General features: G+C 52.5%; 1 protein-coding gene across 2 annotated transcripts in view; it reads right to left on the reverse strand.

The window, feature by feature from the left end:
• The window catches only part of FKBP5 (FK506 binding protein 5), a 201,464-nt gene extending 189,389 nt beyond the window's left edge, over window positions 1-12,075 (reverse strand). Inside the window, exons 1-2 of one of the 2 annotated variants that reach the window (XM_011986566.1) lie at window positions 12,000-12,075; window positions 3,857-4,077 (exon numbers count right to left, since the gene is read on the reverse strand). The gene's annotated coding sequence lies outside the window, so the exon portion shown is untranslated. Of the gene's footprint in view, window positions 1-3,856; window positions 4,078-11,696; window positions 11,867-11,999 lie in introns of those variants that run through there. The other variant, XM_011986567.1, reaches the window with a different exon arrangement.
• Window positions 12,076-19,570: the final 7,495 nt, after the last annotated feature.

Genomic DNA, 19,570 nt, shown 5'->3' on the forward strand with positions numbered 1-19,570 from the left:
GTGTGCAGCACGTTGTGTCTGAGTTCCACTCTCGGGAGTTCTTCTGCCTATGTGATGTTCCCCAGTCTCTCACACCAAGACACACGTACCCTTAGAAGACAGTTACTGTGTCTTGTGATTTCTGTGCCACCCCTCACCCTTCCTACCTGCCCCAACCCATCCCAGGTACATGCTCTGTACTCAGTGACTGCAGCTGAATCGGGTTTAATTGAATCCAAGCTTCCTCCCTGCCCAACTCTTGAGATCTGGTAACTGGGTCGCAAACATTTTCCCCTAACTGGCTGGTCTCTGGATTTCTGCTGTGCTGCCCTGGAGGAGTCTGAGAGAAGCCACCCTTCTGTTGAAGGGGTCTAGACAGCTTGGAACCCTGCTGCCAGTCCCAAAGCTGCCACATCAACCTTGGGACTGAGCCCTCTTCCAAGCCTTCCCACCTCCCCATAGGGGAGAGCATGGGCCTGGGGCATCTGCAGCAATGGGAAGAATGGATGGGCTGGAGGGAGGAGTGTGGCAGTGAGAGGAAAGACCAGCCTTGTGTTTACTGGTCTCACCAAACCTCAGCTCCTTGGAGACCTTTGTTCCTAGAAGTGATGGAATCCTTACCCCACCCCTCCATCCCCATTCCTGCCAGGCACCCAAACAAGGTGCTGTCTCAGAGTAAACCCACAGCTCTTGTGCACTCTCTCATTCCCATAGAGCCATCAGTAGGAAAAATTAATAGAAAAGACTCCAGTTGGATATAAAGCCAGAGGCAGCTGGGAACCAGCAACTGAGCCCACATTTCCCCTACAGCGTCCTCAGCTCAAGGCGTGTGAGCTAGGCTCGCCTGAGAGCTGAGGGTGGAGAGGAGCCCCCTATCATGAGACAGCGTGTGAGTGTGTGTGCCTGTGCGCCCGTGTGTGCATACATGTGCCTGTGTGCCCGTGTGTTCATGTATGTGTGAGTGTGTGCTCCATGTGCACATGTGTTTGTGGGGCTATGTGCCCATGTATGCATCTGTGTGTATGCATGCATGTGTCCACATCTGTGTTGCCCATTATGCGCCCATGTGCATGTCTGTGTGTGCCCTGTGTGTATGTGCAATGAATGTACACCCGTGACAATGCCCACCCATGGGAGGGGCAGGGGAGCTGTGGGAGCAGTGGGGGACATTTTCGCAAACTTGCTGTTGTGGGCAGGCAGGTAGGAGTGGGTCTGGATATGGTTGTGGGAACAGGATTCATGTGTTTGTGGTGGAAGGAGGATTTCTGCTCGGGTGTTTGTGAATAAGGATGGACAACTGAGGTGGGGCAGCTGTGCTTCTGGCTGAGGCCCCGCTGTCCTTCCTGGGGTCACCTCCCAGGGCAGCCACCTTTGCCAGAAGTGCCCAAGTTTGATGCTCCAGCCTGGGCTGGCATGGCCAGTAGAAAGCACAATGTCTTGGAGGCCCAGCAGAAGGATGACATCAGTCTCTGAATGTTGAAAAGGAGCATGTGAAAGTGTAGGGCGGGAGGAATAAATCCCTTCAATTCCTCCAAAAGTGACTGACCCCATCTCCCTGGAAGGCTGTGCCCTAGGATGGGAGGGTTGCAAAATGGAGGAGGCTCTGTCTGTTCTGGTAGTGGAGACCTGGGTGACACCACTCCCCAGATGCCCAAGGACTGGGGGGCCTCTGGGGGTGGCATTTGAATTAGGCCATAAATGATTAGGAGAATGTCAGAGGAAGGAAGTGGGAGGGGAAAGGGGGCATTCCAGGCGGCAGAAACAACCCGAGCAAAGGCACAGAGGCAGGAGAATGCGGGGTGTGCTTGCGAGAGTCAGAGGTCCCCTGCAAGCTGCCTCCCGCGTGTTCATGGAAGAAAGCTGAGACCCCCAGAGAGAGGAAGTGTTTCTAAGACCTAGCAGTAGAAATGAGGTCCTCTTACTCCAGGTCAGTGCTTTTTGTTATCCTAAAAAGCTTGCAGGAGGGAACACCGGGGAGTCGGCTGTTGGTTTGGTTTCCTTTGCTTTCTTGTCCCCATCTAGGGCTGAATCAGGGATCCCTGTTCTTTGCCTTCCTCTGCCTGCAGCTAGTTGTGTGATTCTGAATAAGTCACTTCCCCTCTCTGGGCCCCTCATCTCCAATATGAAGGAGGTATAAGGCCTGGCCTCACCCGGGCATGCCAACTGGGACTCCATAGCAAGCTAAAATGTGGCTTAGTTATCCTCCTATCCCCAGCACCTGGCAGAATCTACGGCACGACATAGGTGCTCAGATAACTGTTTCTGAATGAAGAAAGGAAGGACAGAATGAAAAGCATCGTGACTCTTCCCTAGCACTGTACTTTGACAGCCTCAGCCTCTCCCCTTCCCAGGCAGGACAAAGGATGTAGGAGTCCCAGACCTTGAAGAGGAAGGCAAGAAAAACAAATAACCCAACTACACAGGGGCCCTAAACTCTCCCTCTGGGGGGATGCCCCTGAGAGAACCTTTCCTTGCAGCCTCGGCCTTGCTGAAACTGCGCGGTGGGGAGGGCCGGGAGGAGGGGCAGGGACCTCTAGCAGAACAGGAGGCAGCTGGGCCTAAGCCACGGCTGACCCTCCCCTTGCCCCCTCCCAACTCACAGCCTCTCTGCTCCAAGAAGTGTCCCAAGCCCTCTGGTCCCAACCCTGAGGGGTTGGGCTGAGTCTGAAACCTCCTGTTTCCCAGGCCAATGATACCTTCATTTTTTTCCAGTTCCAGTAACCCCCTTTTTTGAGGCCTCCCTTTCATGTTAAGAACTTTATTGCTCATTTCCCTCTTCTATGACAGCAGCTGTATTTCTTTTAACTTTGTAAAACACACACATGATCTATGGTGATAGATAGAAATCAGAATCAGTTGCCTCTGCGGTGGAGACTGACTGGAAGAGGGCACAAAGGAATTTGGAGGTGGTGAAAATGTCTGAAATCTTGATCTAGGTGATGGTTACATGGGCAGATATATTTGTCAAAATTCATCAAGCTGTACACTTAAGATTTGTGCATTTTACTGTATGTGGAATGTATGTACATTATACCTCATAAAGCACTGCTAGCATCTAAAAGATACACATAGGGAAAAATACAAGGAATGGACATGCTCAGTTTAATGAATTATTTAGCCAGCGCCTGTGAAACACCACCCACAATGCCTGGTGCCCCTGTGTAGTCCACAGAGCCTGGCTATAACCAAACAGTTTCCCAGGGATCCCATCAACACCCACAGACGGGGCACTCCAGACACCGTGTGCCTCTCGCTTCCCGGATTCATGGAAACACAGAGACCAGGAATGGGGCAGAGCCCACACATAGGCTTTGGAACCTAGAATTTCCCATCAGTTCAACCCCAAGCTTGACTGCAACTCCCATTCTAGTGAATTGAAGGAACAGAAAACACACCATTTCCCCTTTCTGGGAGGGGGGTTTCCGTACCCGGCCTCCTCCAGTGAGTCTTGGCTGGGGGTTGGGGGTTGTCCCTAGTTAAAGTCAAGGAGAACTGTGCCTTCCCTGCATCCCTGCTAAAAATAACCCGAGGCAGTGTTGCTGCCACTGAGCAGCAGGAAGGACAGAGTCATGTTTTGCTTTAAACCTAGAAGCAGCTCGGCAGTTGGGGGCTAGGGCGGGGTGGGAGAGCAGACTAGGGATCTGAGAACCCTGGCTGTGCTCTGTGCACCCCCACCCCCAGCTGCAGCTGGTCTTCCGGGGGTGCCTGGGAGGGGTGTGTGTGTTAGCGCGTGCACGCGCATGTGTGGTGACAGGGCCTCCCAGCAGCAGAGCAGGAAGCCAGGGAAGGCTGGGAATGGGTGGGGAGGGGTCTCTGTCCTGCTAACTGGAGCATGCAGCTGGAGGGCCCGGTGTCACGTACTCCATGGGGTCCCTACCTCCTCTGAGAAGCGTTCTGTCCCTGCAGCCCACGCCGGGCTCCCTGGGGGTCGGTGAGGCTAGCCTTCTGCAGCGTGGCTGCCTGCCCCTCGGGGGCTCCTTGAACACACAGGGCTGGGGATTGTTGCTTCGTAGTCCCTGTCTCTGTATGGCTTCTGCTCTGCCCAAAGAGATTGTGAGGTCCTCAAGGGTGGGTGCAGTCTGGCAGTGAGGAATTTCCCTGGAAACAGGAAGTACAAGATGTGTCAATGTAGGATCCTAGCAGAGGAGTGAGAGGCTGGGTAAAGGGAAGGGAAGAGGCCCTCCTGGCTGCTCACTCTTGCTCTCTCCTCCCACCACTCCCCTGCCTGTCTCATGCATCAGAGGCTTCACATTGTTGGTCTCTCTTTCTCTGTGCATGTTTTGGGTCCCCAGCTGCTTGGAGCCACCATCATCCTGCAGTTGGCCTCCATTTCCCAAGGTAACAATAAAGAAGAATCACCATTAATTTCACAGGTACGCCATTCCAGGCACTGTGCTAACCCTGATGTGGATGATCTCATTTAATCCTCCCAGCAAGCCTGTGATATTGGAATGATTACAATTCCTCCCTATTTACAAATTAGGAAACTGAGGCTTAAAGTGCTGAAATGCTAGTCTAGGATCCCACTGGTAGTACATGACAAAGACAAGGCTTGAAGTCATGTTATGGAACACAGAGCATGTCCAAGATGACTGTCCAGGAGACAGTAAGAATTTTAGGGCCGGGTACGGTGGCTCACGCCTTTCATCCCAGCACTTTGGGAGGTTGAGGTGGGTGGATCACCTGAGGTCAGGAGTTTGAGACCAGGCTGGCCAACATGGTGAAACCCCGTCTCTATTAAAAATACAAAAATTAGGCAGGCGTGGTGGCAGGCGCCTGTAATCTCAGCTGCTTGGGAGGCTGAGGCAGGAAAATTGCTTGAACCTGAGAGGTGGAGGTTGTAGCGAGCTGAGATCATGCCACTGCACTCCAGCCTGGGAAACATGGGAAACAGAGTGAGACTCTATCTCCAAAAAAAAAAAAAAAGAATTTTAAAAATTTGACCATTCTAGATAATTTAGGACACATGGTTGCTGAACTTGATGCTTTTATTAAAAAAAAACCACACACATACGTGCACACACCCCAAAATACCCCAAAAATAGTGGTTTTTTTTTTTTTTTGATGGAGTTTCGCTCTTGTTGCCCAGGCTGGAGTACAATGGCATGCTCTCGGCTCACCACAATCTCCGCCTCCTGGGTTCAAATGATTCTCCTGCCTCAGCCTCCCGAGTAACTGGGACCACAGCCATGTGCTACCACACCCGGCTAATTTTGTATTTTTAGTAGAGACGGGGTTTCTCCATGTTGGTCAGGCTAGTCTCGAACTCCTGACCTCAGGTGATTTGCCTGCCTCGGCCTCCCAAAGTGCTGGGATTACAGACGTGAGCCACCATGCCCAGCCGACAATAGTGGCTTTACAGCCAAAATGTGTACTCCCAGTTGTGATTCTGATCAACAAACTAACCTTCCTGACCAAGCCTCAGTTTCCATCTCTACAAAATGGGTATAATAATCCTTGCAGAGGATTACTGAAGAGTGGTGGATTTGAACCCAGCCTTTTTTCTAAACCTGGAAAACACAAAGCTCTTTCATGCCTTGAGGACTTTGCATGTGCTGTGCTGTTTCCTGTGCCCGAAACCCTCAGCCTGCAGATGTTCACATGACTGGTTTGTTCTTGTCAACCAGGTCTCAGCTCAAACATAACCTTCCTCAGAGCAGCCTTCCCTGACTACTCAGCAGACGCCCATCACACTCCATTGCATCCCTGTTTCATTTTCTTATTTGCACATATCGTGATCTGAAATTTTCTTTCTTTGTTCTGTTTGGTTTTTTATGGTCTGTCCCCTTCCCAACTGCCAAGGATATACGTTTCTTGAAAGCTGGAGCCTCTGTGGGGTTTAATGACCCATTCATGGTGCTCAGAGCAGCACCTGGCAAACATCAGAGCTTGCTAAACATTTATGAATGAATGAATGAGCTTTGGAAATAGCATTATATTTAAGTGACTAACTCTCACAGGCCTTGCTGAGGGCTGTGAATGTGGGCTAATGGGGGATCAGAGGAGAGTGCTTTGGGCCTGGCTCTGACCCAGACTCAGCTCTGAAGCTCCCGGGCTGCAGGGAACCATGAGGCTGCCTGGGCTTTCGGCTGCTCCAGGATAAAGGTCAACTCTTGTTGGAACACGAGGTTCTGCACCATCTGGGCTTGCCTGCCTCTGGCCTCATCTCCCCGGGCTCTCCAACCTGCACTCCATGTCCCGCCAGACCAAACAACTCCCAGTGCCCACCAGAGAACACCGGGCTGCTTCACGCCTGTATGCTTTTATACACACTGTTCCTTCTACCTGGAACGCCCTGCACCCTTGCTCTGCCTGGCCAGTTCCTCTCTCCCTGAACCTTCTGCTCTGGTCACACCCAGTCCCCAACTTCCCAAGACATTATAATGATCTGTTTTTAAGTAAACTAGGGACTCAGACTTCCCAAGTAGCCCATAGGAGGGCAGCGACCAGGTTTTGTATCCCCAGTTTGTAGCACAATACTTGGCACGCACACAGTAGGTGCTTAATAAATGCTCAGGCATGGCCAGGCGTGGTGGCTCACACTTGTAATCCTAGCACTTTGGGAGGCCAAGGTGGGTGAATCATGAGATCAGGAGATCGAGACCATCCTGGCCAACACAGTGAAATGCTGTCTCTACTAAAAATACAAAAAATTAGCCGGGCGTGATGGCGGGCGCCTGTAATCCCAGCTACTTGGGAGGCTGAGGCAGAAGAATTGCTTGAATCCAGGAGGCGGAGGTTGCAGTGAGCTGAGATCACACCACTGCACTCCAGCCTGGGCAACAGAGAGAGACTCTGTCTCAAAAAATAAATAAAAATAAAAATAAAAATAAATAAAGAAATGCTCAGGCACAGGTGTTAGACTTTGGTTCCTAGGGCATTAACTCAATTCCTGGGACACACAGTAGGTGCTCCATAAGTACCCACTGGATTAACAAGGCTGAGCAATCTGACACTGGAAGAAGCTTGGGACAAGGTGAGGCATAGGGCATGGGGGTAGGAACAAATGGAAGATGCTTTCTCGGAAACAAGATGGTGTCGGAGGGAAGAAGGTAGAAGGGATCTTGGGAAAATTCCCAGAAGACTGGAAATATAAAAAGCAAAAATAAAAAGTAAACACAGATAGATGGAGGCAAACAGGACTCTCAGTGAACAAGGAGAGAGAAATTCAGAAGGAAAGATAAACAAAGAAAAATGAACTCAGAGAAAGAAGAAGTTCAGAAAGACAAAATGTGCCCATGAAAGCCATAGAGGACAGATTGCCAGAGACCAGAACAGGCCAACTAAATACATTATGTCTGGTGTTCCTGCTTCATCCCCTGGGGGTAGGCAGATAAGGTTGGCATGGGCAGCGTGGTGCTGTGGTCCCTTCCTTGGGTGATAGGGCTGAGTGAAAGCCCACACATCATCAGGACATCTTGGAAAACTTTTCCTCTCTTAGCTCAGGAGAGGCCCTGTGACAGGAAACAAAGTACCCCAGACAGCAACTACAAACCTAGTTTCTTACCCTTAAGCATGCAACTTAGCTGCTCTTGCCTCAGTTTTCCCAGCAGGAAAGTGGGTCTGATTCTTACTTTAGAGGCATATTAAGATCATACTGAGTTAAGGCAGGTACATTAAATGTACACAGCCTGATACAAATGCCAGGGATTGACATAATGGTGGTGCTTTCTCCCAAAGGTCTGCTGTGAACAGGTCCTAAGAGAGGCTGTGTCACTGTCACTGGGTGTCACAGATAGACCTGACTTCAGAGCCCCGGAACCCAGGCTCAGCCCATGGTTTCTGGATCCCAGAGCCAAATCAATACAACCAGGCAGTTTATTCCTGGGTGAAGGGTGAGGGGCAGCAGGCATGCCAAGCAGCCAAGAGACACACGGAGCCCACAGCCAGCAGGCCTGTCTGTCCAACTCCACTGCTGAGACTGTCCTCTGGGGCCTTGCTAGCATCCAGATTGCTGCCTGTCAAATGGGCTAAAAACAATTTTCTAGCTGTTAGATCACGCCTCAAGGCATGTAGGAGCTCCAAGGAGGCAGAATTCTCCTTCATTTGAAGGGAGGAGGGAGTAAGACTGGAGGCTTGAGAAATGGAGGATTTGCATTTTAGGTACATAATCTGAGCAAACTCAAAGACTATTTTGAAGTGCGGGCTTTGGCCAGGTGTGATGGTACACACCTGTAATCCCAGCTACTTGGGACATTTACTCAGGAGGCTGAGGTGGGAGGATTGCTTGAGCCCCAGAGGTTGAGGCTGCAGTGAGCCATGATCTCCCCACTGTACTCCAGCTTGGGCAACAGGGTGAGACCTTGTCTCAAAAAAAAAAAAAAAGTGCTGGCTTTGGTGTCAGACAGACCTGAGTGTGAATCTCAGCTGAGCTCTGTTGTTTTTCTGAGCCTCAGTTTCCTTAACTGTCAAAGAGGGCTAACCATAGCATCCACACCCCAGAATTGTTCTGAGGAGTAAATGAGATCCTGTAAATAAAGACCTGAACCTCAACCATGGGTCTAGTAGTGAGTCTCCTGCGCCACAGTCTTTGCGTTCCAAACACTGGTGGGGGTTGCTGTGCAGAGATAATTCTCCATATAAGCAATCAAGATTAGCCATCGATGTGAATAATTATATCCCATGCTCCTGTGGGAGGAAGGCCAGATCATAAACATATTAGTCTCTCAATATCTAAGCCACTTTGAGGAGATTAAACTGGTCACAACTCAGAAAATCATTCAGAAATCATCAAGCGTCAAATTCCATTAGGAATGTGTGACTCCTGCGGGTGACAGTATAGGTAGATTCCCCTCCCTGCCGCCAGGCCCCCACCTCTGCCTCTGTTCTCTGTGACTGACAAGGAAGGATCTGTGATTACCAGGTCTGCCAAGCTTTTGGAGGCAACTTACATAGTGCTGTCACTGGGCTTGTCTAGCTGGGCTCAGGAATATTGCTAAAATGCTTGGGAAACAAGGCTAGCAAGGGGAGAGGGATCAGCCTCAAGGGTCCAGAGAAACTCCAGACCTGGTGTGGAGATTCCACAGCTTCAGAGGCAGTTTCAAGGCTGGGTAATGGGAGAAAGGACTGGGGACTTCACCCTTCTGGAGTCTTAACTTCTACAGGGTCTCTCTGCACCTCACCCTTCCACCCCCAGCAAGAGTTTAGAACCTAAAGACTGGGAGTGGGAAGCAGGAGACTCATTTCTTGATCCATGGGGGGTTGGGGAGCCCAAGTGGAAGATGGGGAGATGAGAGTAGGGGTAACTGACAGCAGGATGCCACAGCTAAAGAAGGAAGTATAAATATAAAGCGGCCAGTGTAGGACTGGACAGAGGCCATATGAAACACACGGTACATTCCGGCCCCAGCGTAACAAACTGTACCAGCCTTTTTGAGAGCTGTGAGCACTAAAAAGGGGAGGGAAGAGAGCAGAGGTTCCTTCGAGGTTGGCCCTGCCTCCTCCTCCCCCACTTCTCCCACAGCTCGGGGCACCGCAGGGAAAGTCCTGATGTTCCTTTTGCAACCACAGGAAACCTACCATCCCTGCTCACACTCTGTACCCTGTTCCTCTCAGCAGCTCCAGACTGGGAAGGAGCAATAAGTGTGTATGCATGGGGTGTTTGGGGGAATGTGGGGTGCAGACAGCCACAGCAGCCTAGGTGACACCCGGAAAGGCGGCAAACATCACTTGGATACTGGCTGGAAGTCACAGCCTGTAAGGGCTGCAAGAGAGGCACAGATGACGGCGAGGAAGTGCCTTGTCCAAGGTCACACAGGCAGTTGTTCACCAGGGTGGGACCAAAGTGCATCCAGAACTAGGCAGTGCTGGGCAGCTCTCTTGGGTGTAGTATGTAGGAGTGGCAGGCCAGAGAACAGACAGGGCCCAGGGACTGAGAGTGGGGAGCCCAGATCCAAGGCTGCCTCTGTGCTCTGGTTGGCTTTGGGAAGGCGGGCCTGGCTTGGGCACCGTCCCCTCCAAGCCTCCCAATCCTATCCCCCCAACCTTAAATATTAGAGATAATGCATGTGAAGTGCCTAGCGTGGAGGTTGTTTTGTGGTGATGTCAACCAGAATGAGTCACATCCACCCCTCCCCTCTCCTCCTCCTCCACACACACACACACACAGCTCAAGGCCTAGAACCTCCTGGGATCTTTCTCCCATATCACCACCTTCTTTCTTCTGAGTCCCTATAGCTATTACACACATTTGGTACTCACCACCTGCTGGCTTGGGTTATTATTTAACCTAACATGCAGTGTGTTTGTCTCTTCAATTGCCCAAGGGGAGGATATCATTTCAATACACCCAATATTTATTGAACATGAACTCCGGTGCCGAGCCTGGCCTGTGGGGGATGAGTTGGAATGGTGGCGGGAGGCAGGGGCAGTAGAGGAGAGGGCTCAAAGAAGAAGCAGACTTTGTTTCTGCCTCAAGGACTTTCTAATCTGGCTAGAAGAACAGGATTAGTAAACAGATCGCTAGAATATGAGACAGGCCACACGCTGTGCCGTGAGAAAGGTACAAACTGAGTGTGCTGGGCGTTCAGAGGAGATGGGAATCAGATTTGGCTGGCACTGTTTCAAGGAAGCTTTATGAACTGGAGCAGCAGAGATGGGTAGACAGGGAGGACGGGCACTCCTGGCATGAGAAATGGCACAGCAAACTGTGGAGGTGGGAAGGAGAGAGAACAAAGGACTTCAGGACTGTGTCTTAACCTCATAGTGACATTCTCTAGCAGGACCCAACACAGAGCCTTCCTCATGGCAGACGTGTTATATAAATGCTTTGTCCCCTCCCTGGTTTGGAGACAGTGGGATCTTTAGGACCAGCACTTAGTGATGTCTTTCCACAGAAGGATGGGTAAGGAGAAAACGTGGCTCTGAATAAACCGGGGGTTTGGAGCTAAACACAGGGAAGGGTCAGATTCCAGGGTCAGCTTGGGGTCGTCTTCCTTGGCCTTGCCCTTCTTCCACCCTGTCGTCCACACCCACCCGCCAGTGTCTGGGCTCTCCCTACTCCCGGCGTCCTGCCAGGGATTTCCCAAACCGTCCAAAAGGGCTAGGCTTGGTTTGCCAGCCCCGGGAATCCCTGGAGTCTCCGTGTTCCAGGCTGCTGTGAAGGATCAGGGAAGGGAGGCTAGGAAAGGGGAGGCTCCTCCTGGGGATTGCTTGAATTGGCCCCCTCAACACGGGCTTCCGTTGTCACATGACTGCGTCCCAGGTCTCGCAAGTCTGGGGCTGGCGAGCTCCAGCTATCCTCCTCTTGCCTCCTGGACTGAGCGCTGGAGAGGCACGGACTGAGCGCTGGAGAGCGCTGGCGGCAGCCTGGGTGGCTCCTTCTGCTCGTAGAGCTCCCCACACCTGCTCCCTCCCCCAGCTGTGCTAATCCAGGCGCCACCCAAGCCTGGGGTACCCAACCAGGGGCAAATGGGGGATGGCTAGGCCTGGGTGCTCCAAGGCCGGTGAGTGGGCAGGGCTGTGGGGCCCACGCGCACCCCGGAGGTTGCTGGCCAGCCCCTGCCCCAGCGTGCAATCGCATGGTTGCGGCGGCCGGGAGGCTGCGCGCCGAGCGCAAGCCGCGAGCACAAACAGGGCGAGGAGGCTGGTGTGAGCGCCTGGGCCCGCTGCCAGCGCGCCGGGGCTGGAACACAATGTCCCGAGCGGGCGGGCGGGCGGGCGAGCGCGAGCGAGAACAGCCTGACTCAGCAGCTGGGTAAGTGGGTGTGCTCGCTCACCAGATCAACCGCTCTTGCAGCCTGCGGTCAGCGACGACCCGGCACTCGGCGGCTCCCTGGAACGGGAGGGGCGAGCGTACGGCCCGCTCCTCTGCTTGCGCCCGAGCCTACCGCGCTGGACCTCCACGTGGCCGGTTTGCGCATCTCTCTGCCATCTAGCCCCTGTATTAAAGCGTCTCCCAGCCCCCAGCCTGAGCGCAGCAGGCTCTGCCCACCTGGGAGGAGCACTCTCCTCACCCCACCCGACAGGTGTGGCCAGGCACACAGCTGCTGTGTACATGTTCTGTTTTCCCCAAACCTCACCCCTCTGGGACGCCTCAGAAGGTCTTGGCATGGGGGATGTAACTCTTAGTTGCAAACAGAGGTAGGAGTTTGTTCTGGGGTAGTGGCGGAGTAGGGAGCCGAGGAAGAGGATCCTAGGAGAAAAGTGGGACATAGGGCAAGAGGATCTCCCCTATCTCTGTCCTCAGCTGACCCAGAGTTCAGAGTCTCTTCCTGCCCCCTCCCCTCAAAACCACAAGGCCCCTGAAGATTTCCTCCTGGGAGGGAGGAACAGGCAGGTGGTGTGGTGTTTTGAAGCCTGAGACCCTGCTTTTCTGCCCCCACCCCCAAACCACAATAAAGACCCAGGAATCCTGCCACCTAGCCACAAAGCTCCTCCTTCCACCTCTATGCAGGGGAAATGGGGTCCCATTTGGGGTCCCCACTGGGGACTTATGCTGTCCCTATGCTGTCTCCTGGCGTCTTGTGGGGCCATTGTGATTATGACAGCAGCCCAGAGCAGGGCTCTTCCTGGGGATGGGGACCTGTCCCACGTCCCAGCTTCCTGGGGTGCTGCGCAGTGCCCTGAGGGATGCTTTGTGCCTGGAGAGTGCCAGGGCAGGCGGGGAGGAGTGGTTCCGGGAAAGGCCCTGGCAGGCAGCATAGGCCTGGGCTCCAGGGCCTTTGAGGGTGGGCCTAGGGGAGGGACCTCAGGCTGCTGAAGTGCCTTACCTGGGCCTCCTGCCATCTGATGGCATCTCTGGCACCCTCTGTGGCTAAAGATGCCAACACAGGCCTGAGCCGTGGACCCCCTTCCCATACATACATCACACTTCCCACACAGGCTCTCACCCAGCCAATGCACACTGCATCTCCCAGTTGGGAGGCACCTTCACTGCCATCTACTCCCACCTTCTTCCTGATGCTTGAAATCTGTCCGTGATCCCAGGTCAATGATTGCTCGAGGCTATGACAGGGACACTCTCAGACAGCAGCCCACTGCTCTTCTGGACTTCCCTATCTCCAAGTCCAGTCACCTACGGGACACCTGCCCTTACATGGCCTAGAAGTGACTGAACTCATATTCATGTCCCTCACACCAGCTCCTCCCCATTGCCCACCATGACCCTCCCAGTCCTGAAACTCACTGCAAAGGTAGATTAATGTTTAACTACTTTCTCTCCTTCATCATCCTTATGTCTGATATCTTATCAAATTCTTCCCTTTGTTGCTTTTATTTCAAAATATATTGTTTGTTCATTACTTTTCTCCTTCACCCTTTCCCCTCCAGCCCCATAGATTCCACCTTTGGCCCAAATTCTCACAGCAGCTGCCACACTGTCCTTTCTTTTTCCTTCCTCCTACACACCCTGCTGGAATAATCTTTCTCAAACATCATTTATTGTGTATGTTATCAACTTCAGACTCCTCAACCAAGCACAGTGAGTACACTAGCTAACCTGTGTATTCTTTGTGAGATGGGACCTGAATTCACTCATGGCATGTCCAGGCCACAGGGTTGAGTGCAGTGCCTCCTGCACAGCAGGAGGGCAGCAAATGTTCCTCAAGTGACCCGTCCATTTGGTGGTGTTCCCTTTCCACCGTTCCGATTCTCTCTCCTGCCTTGGTCTCCCCAGTCCCATCAAGCCTATTGGCTTCCCAATGCTCACTGGGGCCCTTTTGTTTTGAAGGGCCACTGTTTTTCATTTCCCCAAAATCTTAGGTGGCTGGAGGTGGGGAGCTGATGGGGAAGGGAGAGGCCGACATCCAAGTTAATATCAGGAAGGTTGTGGCAAATACCAACTGCAAAATCTTGGGTGCAGAGTAGAATGAGGGCAGATGCCTGCTAGGAGTCCCTGTTCAGTAAGAGACAAAACCACAGAGGAGGGCAGAATGTGGAAAGGAGAGTGGCATAACTAGTGGCTTCCCTCTGAGCCTGTGAGCTGCCTTTAATCTTTTCCTTTCTTTTTTTCTTTTTTTTGAGATTGAGTCTTGCTCTGTCGCCCAGGGTGGAGTGCAGTGGGGCGATCTCAGCTCATTGCAACCTCTGCCTCCCCAGTTCAAGCAATTCTCCTATCTGAGCCTCCCGAGTAGCTGGGACTTCAGTTGAACACCACCACGCCCAACTAATATTTGCATTTTTAGTAGAGACGGGGTTTCACCATATTGGTCAGGCTGGTCTCAAACTCCTGACCTCAGGTGATCCACCCGCCTCAGCCTCCCAAAGTGCTGGGATTACAGGAGTGAGCTACCGTGCCCCACCTAATCTTTTTTATGTTTTATTGCTTAGTTATGTCCTGCAGTATTTTAAATCTCTTCTCCCATAGGCTGTAGGCTTTTTAATGGCAGGGACAGTGTCTTTTATTCATTTGACATCATCTACTTATTTTGAGAAGCAGGCACGAAATACTTTGGAGGGCACATAAAACTTGGGTCTGGATCCTGGTTCCAACATTTAGCTGTTTGGCCCTGGGTAAGTCTCTTAACCTCTCTGAGCCAGTTTCTTGTCTGTAAAAGTCGCTAGTGACACTCGTTTTGCAGAATGAGGGGCAAAAATTACAGAGAATACAAAGCACCAGGAAAGTGCCTGTTGTACCGAATAGTTTATATTCCTTCCCCGTATGGTTGGAGCCTTTTCTGAATTGGGAGAAAGGTGTTCCTTAACTACTGCCCCTACTGGGACACTTTAAACTTGAAAAGGGGCACTGTTAAGAATTACGTCCGTTCCAGGGACGCAGAGCCACCCTACCGTAGTTCACAACAACTGGCAGGGTTCGGATGGCACGCAATATCCCAGTGCCTAAGCACAGCCCCAAGCATAACGCTCAATAAATGCCTGTTGAATCAAAGAGCGAACAGAAGCTGACCCTCACTCCGTTTTTTGGACATCATTGACTGAAGCAAATTGAAAAGCCCGCCCCTGCTGCGCCCCCACCCCGTCCCAGAGCCACCGGCAGCCTTAATTCCCTGAGGTCTGCCCTTCAGTAGCCCACCGTCCCGCCCCCGGTTGCCTTGACATCAGTGACGTCGCCGAGGGGCGTGGCCTCTCTCCATCCTCTGCTGGTGCCCTGGGCCCCTCCGCATCCGAACCTGGGGGGAGGATGAGGTTGGTGGCCCTTGACCCTACTCGCCCCCCGCCGGGCCAGCATCTAAGCCCGCCTGGCCGCCTTTCTTGGGCGCGCAGCTGTCTCGAGTGTGGGTACCCATCTCCACCCCCACCCTTACCCGGGTGAACTAGCGGGGGTTCTAGAGTGCCGGATCCCGGTGAGCCCTCTCCACCAGCTGCGGGCTAAAGGATCCTGAGAACCTGGGCCCAGCGCTCAGCTCAGGCCCGCCCCTTCCCGGGCAGCCCCCTCGCTCCACGTCCTGGGGGGCGGGCGGGAAGGATGGGACCCCCGCCCAGGAGGCGCACAGGCGCCGCCGAGCGCGGGAGAGAAAGAGTTAAATTAGGTGCCGGCGCCGGGCGCGGCGCGAGTGGGGGAGGGGAGCGAAGAGAAAGTGAGAGCGGGGGCGGAGCGGGGACGGGAGCGAAAGAACATCCTGTGCCCGTCGCCGGATGCGCGCGGGGGGAGGAGGTAGTCCGGGGAGGGAGAGCAAGACGGGGGGAGGCCCGGGGCGGGGAAAGGCGCGGCCTCCTTCCCCCCCAACCTCCTCCTCTGGGGGCGCTGGCCCCCTCTGCTTCCCGCGCCTTAGCCGGAGCTACCCGGAGGCCCCAGGATCTGGTTCCTGGGCAGGAGTAAGCGCTAGCTGGGGAGAGATGATCTCGGAGTATGGGATGCACGTCAAGGCAGGGGCGGCCCCCAGCCTTTCATCTCTTGGTTTTCTGCAAGGGAAGCTCGCACGTGTTGAGCGTCCCCTGTGCACCGAAAGTACACTCATTATCTTAGTCAGTCCTGACAGCGGCACTTCCAGGCAGTAGACAGGAATTCATAGACTCGCGTTCTAGAAGAGGAAACAGACTCAGATTATGGAATTTGTCCAAACCCCACACTGCTGGGATGTGAATGCAAGCCTGTCGGACTGCAAAGGGCTTTTCACTGGAGTTTAGGGTAGGGCATTTTCCCCTTAGCTTCTATGCGCACAAGTACTGGGCCGCTGCAGTATCATCCTCGGGAATGGCGGTGTCTTTTCGTAGAGGACCCCCAACAGCATCTGGCTGGAGCTTCTGTCATTAACTAGGCTCAAACAACCATTGCCAGGATATTGGTAAAGAGAATGAGGAAGGGGCCTTAGGGTTCCACAGGTAGTTGGATGGTTCTTAGAAACACAGTTTAGTGTTGTAGCGCTCCTGCTCCTCTTTTAGGTATTTGTGGGGGCTTCAAAGAGGGTTCCAGAGTCACTCAAAGCAGTTACATGGATTGCAGGAATTCGGATTGATTCACTTTAAGAAGACCAGGGAGGTCTGGTGTGGTGATTTACGCCTGTAATCCCAGCACTTTGAGAGGCCGAGGCAGGCAGATCACCTGAGAGCAGGAGTTCGAGACCAGCCTGGCCGAAATGGTGAAATCCAGTCCACTAAAAATACAAAAATTAACCAGGCGCGGTGGTGCACGCCTGTAGTTCCAGCTACTCGGCAAGCTGAGGCACAAGAATTGCTCGAACCTGGGAGGCCGAGTTTGCAGTGAGCCGAGATGGCGCCACTGCACTGCAACCTGGGAGACAGAGCCAGACTCGTCTCAAAAAAAAAAAAAAAAAAGACAACGACTAGCGTGAGAGGTAGTGGGTAAGTGGAAGGAAGGGCTGACTCATGTGCTTTTCAGGCTGGGATGCATTGAGGGCTACCATCTGTGTTCTCACTGCCTGCCCACACCCCACATGTTGTCCAGGTGAAACCTGCGGAGATAATTAGGATTATAGTCAACATTTGTTGAGCTCTGTGTGCTGGGCACTGTTCCAAGTGCTTTACTTAATCCTCACAATCCCATGAAGTAAGTCTTATTGTTTCTATTTTACAGGTGGGGAAAATGAGGCACAAGGAGACCACAAAGCTAAATCCGCGACTAAACTGGTTTTGAGACGGAGTCTCCCTCTGTTGCCAGGATGGAGTGCAGTGGTGCGATCTCGATTCACTGCAACCTCCGCCTCGTGGGTTCAAGCAGTTCTGCCTCAGCCTCCTGAGTAGCTGGGATTACAGGTACACATCACCAGCTAATTTTTGTATTTTTTAGTAGAGACGCGGTTTCCCCATGTTGGCCAGGCTGGCCACTCTGACCTTGTGATCTGCCTGTCTCCGACTCCCAAAGTGCTGGGATTACAGGCTTGAGCCACCGCGCCCTGCCCTGAACTGGTTTTGAACCCTGGCTAGAACCCGTACTTATTTACTAAACTCAAATGTACTTAACATGATGAGAACATCGGCCTTGAAGGTAAAAATGCTGGCATAGATGGCAAAGAGGTGTGTGCTTGAGCAGCCCATGTCCTTTTCCTGGGTAAGGCAGGTAAGTAACTCACAGCTGGCTGTGTGTATTTTGGCTCTCAGACTTCTCTTTAACCAGTGGTTCCAGATTTCTGGATTTGACAGAAAAAGCAAGAAAACAAGTGAAAGCCAGGTTCCCATAAAGAGCTGCAGCTTTTAATTTATGCTCCCTAAGAGCACACAGAACGTACCTACCATCTATTATCACCATCATTAAAGAAAATACTTCTGTTTTTTTGAGACAGAGTCTGGCTCTGTCACCCAGGCTGGAGTGCAGTAGTGTGATCTCAGCTCACTGCAACCTCTGCCTCCCAGGTTCAGGCAGTCCTACCGCCTCAGCCTCCAGAGTAGCTGGGACTACAGAGATGCACCACCATGCTGAACTAATTTTTGTATTTTTTGTAGAGGGGTGTTTTGCTTGAGCCCAGGCCAGGCTCGAAACTCCTGGGCTCAAGAGATCCACTCACCTCAGCCTCCCAAAGTGCTGAGACTACAAGTGTGAGCCACCACGCCTGACCTAATAAATACATTTTAATTCTCAAAATAGGAATGACATCATCTGAATCTGTTAGTCCCAGCCAGGCACGGTGGCTCATGCCTGTAATTCCAGCACTTTGGGAGGCCAAGGCGGATGGATTGCCTGAGCTCAGGTGTTCGAGACCAGACTGGGCAACATGGCAAAACCCTGTCTCTACCAAAAATACAAAAAATTAGCCCGGTGTGGTGGCGCATGCCTGTAGTCCCAGCTACTTGGAAGGCTGAGGCGAGAGGATTGCTTGAGTCTGGGAGGCAGAGGTTGCAGTGAACCAATATCACACCACTGAGCTCCAACCTGGGTGAGAGAGTGAGACCCTGTCTCAAAAAAGAGAAAAAAAAAAAAAAAGAAGAAGGAAAACAATTATTCCCAAGAAAAGATGGTCAATGGACTTTATGCCAACAAATAGATATTCCATTGTCTTTTTTTGTTGTACTGTGGACTAGTAAAAATGTCACTCTAGGAATAACTCTGCCTCTAATCTCTCTGAATCATTTGAGGGCAGAACCAGAAGAAATGGGCCTTAGGTGTAGCAGGAGGGAGTTAGGTTGCAGCCAAGAAAGAACACTTTTTGCAGGTCTTTAAAGAACAGGTGAGCCTTACATGTGCTTAGGAAGTGAGGGTTGCAGAATCAGCTCCATGGGATGGAGGGGCCAGTAACTCTGGGTCCCACCCTGGAGAAGGGCAGAGCAAGGACATTGCCTTGAGGAATTTATTCTCAGATCCACCAAAGTAGTCTTGGAACCTAAATGACAGCTCCCATCAGGCAGCCGTTTTCTGCCCAGAGTTCAGTGGAGATGCGATGGGGTTGCATGGCAGTAGGGGGGCTTCGTGGGCTTCTACTCACCCCTCACCGCAGGGAGTTCATGCAGTCATCCACCTTGGGGCTGAGTGGAGTGCCAGGAATGACCCTTGAGGAGGCATGAGGACGGGAAGAGAATGGCCACCCAGGAGTGTTGCTTGTTCCCCGCCTGCCGCCTGGGGTGTACTGGGCCAAGGCTCTGAGTGGGCAGGCCTGGCTGGCCATGGCATCATTGGATATGCTGTTTGCCTGTTTCTCTACCTCCTTCCATCCTGGGTGCAGCCCAGGACTCAGAGCCTTCTGTCCCCGTTCTCCCAAAAAAGGGCTCAGGGCCAGGTGGGTGAACACCTGTTCTGGTGCAGCATGCTCAGCACTGGCTGTGGGCGTCACCCTAGTTTGGAGCTGGCCACTTGCCTGTTCTGTGACAGAGAGTGGGGTCAGAGGGTGTAGGGAGACCATGGTGGGGAAGAGGGAAGGGTCTGGTCTCACCTGCCCCATCCTAGTGGTGGGGATCAAGGCCTCCACAGGTAGGCTCATATCCTCTGGGGTGGTGGCATCTTCTGACTCCAGCCTCATTGTACTTCTGGGGAGGCTGAGAGTTGGTACTTCCAGATTTAGCTGAAAGGCACAGACTTACTCACATTTTAATCTTTGAGTTTTACAATGGTAAATCTGAATCCCTTTAGGTTACAAATGCAGAAACAGACTAAGGCAAAGGCAATCCTTTCTCCTCCAAGGTCACTCTGGTTAGATGGGTCTGGAGCCCCAGTTACTAGGCACTGTCATTGTTCTGCCCCCAAGTCCTTAAAGAATGGTAGAACATGACTTAAACCACCTGCTAAGTACAAGATTCTAGGCTG

This window comes from Mandrillus leucophaeus, unplaced genomic scaffold (genome assembly GCF_000951045.1).
Source record: "Mandrillus leucophaeus isolate KB7577 unplaced genomic scaffold, Mleu.le_1.0 Scaffold3, whole genome shotgun sequence".
NCBI classification, from domain to species: Eukaryota; Metazoa; Chordata; class Mammalia; order Primates; family Cercopithecidae; genus Mandrillus; species Mandrillus leucophaeus.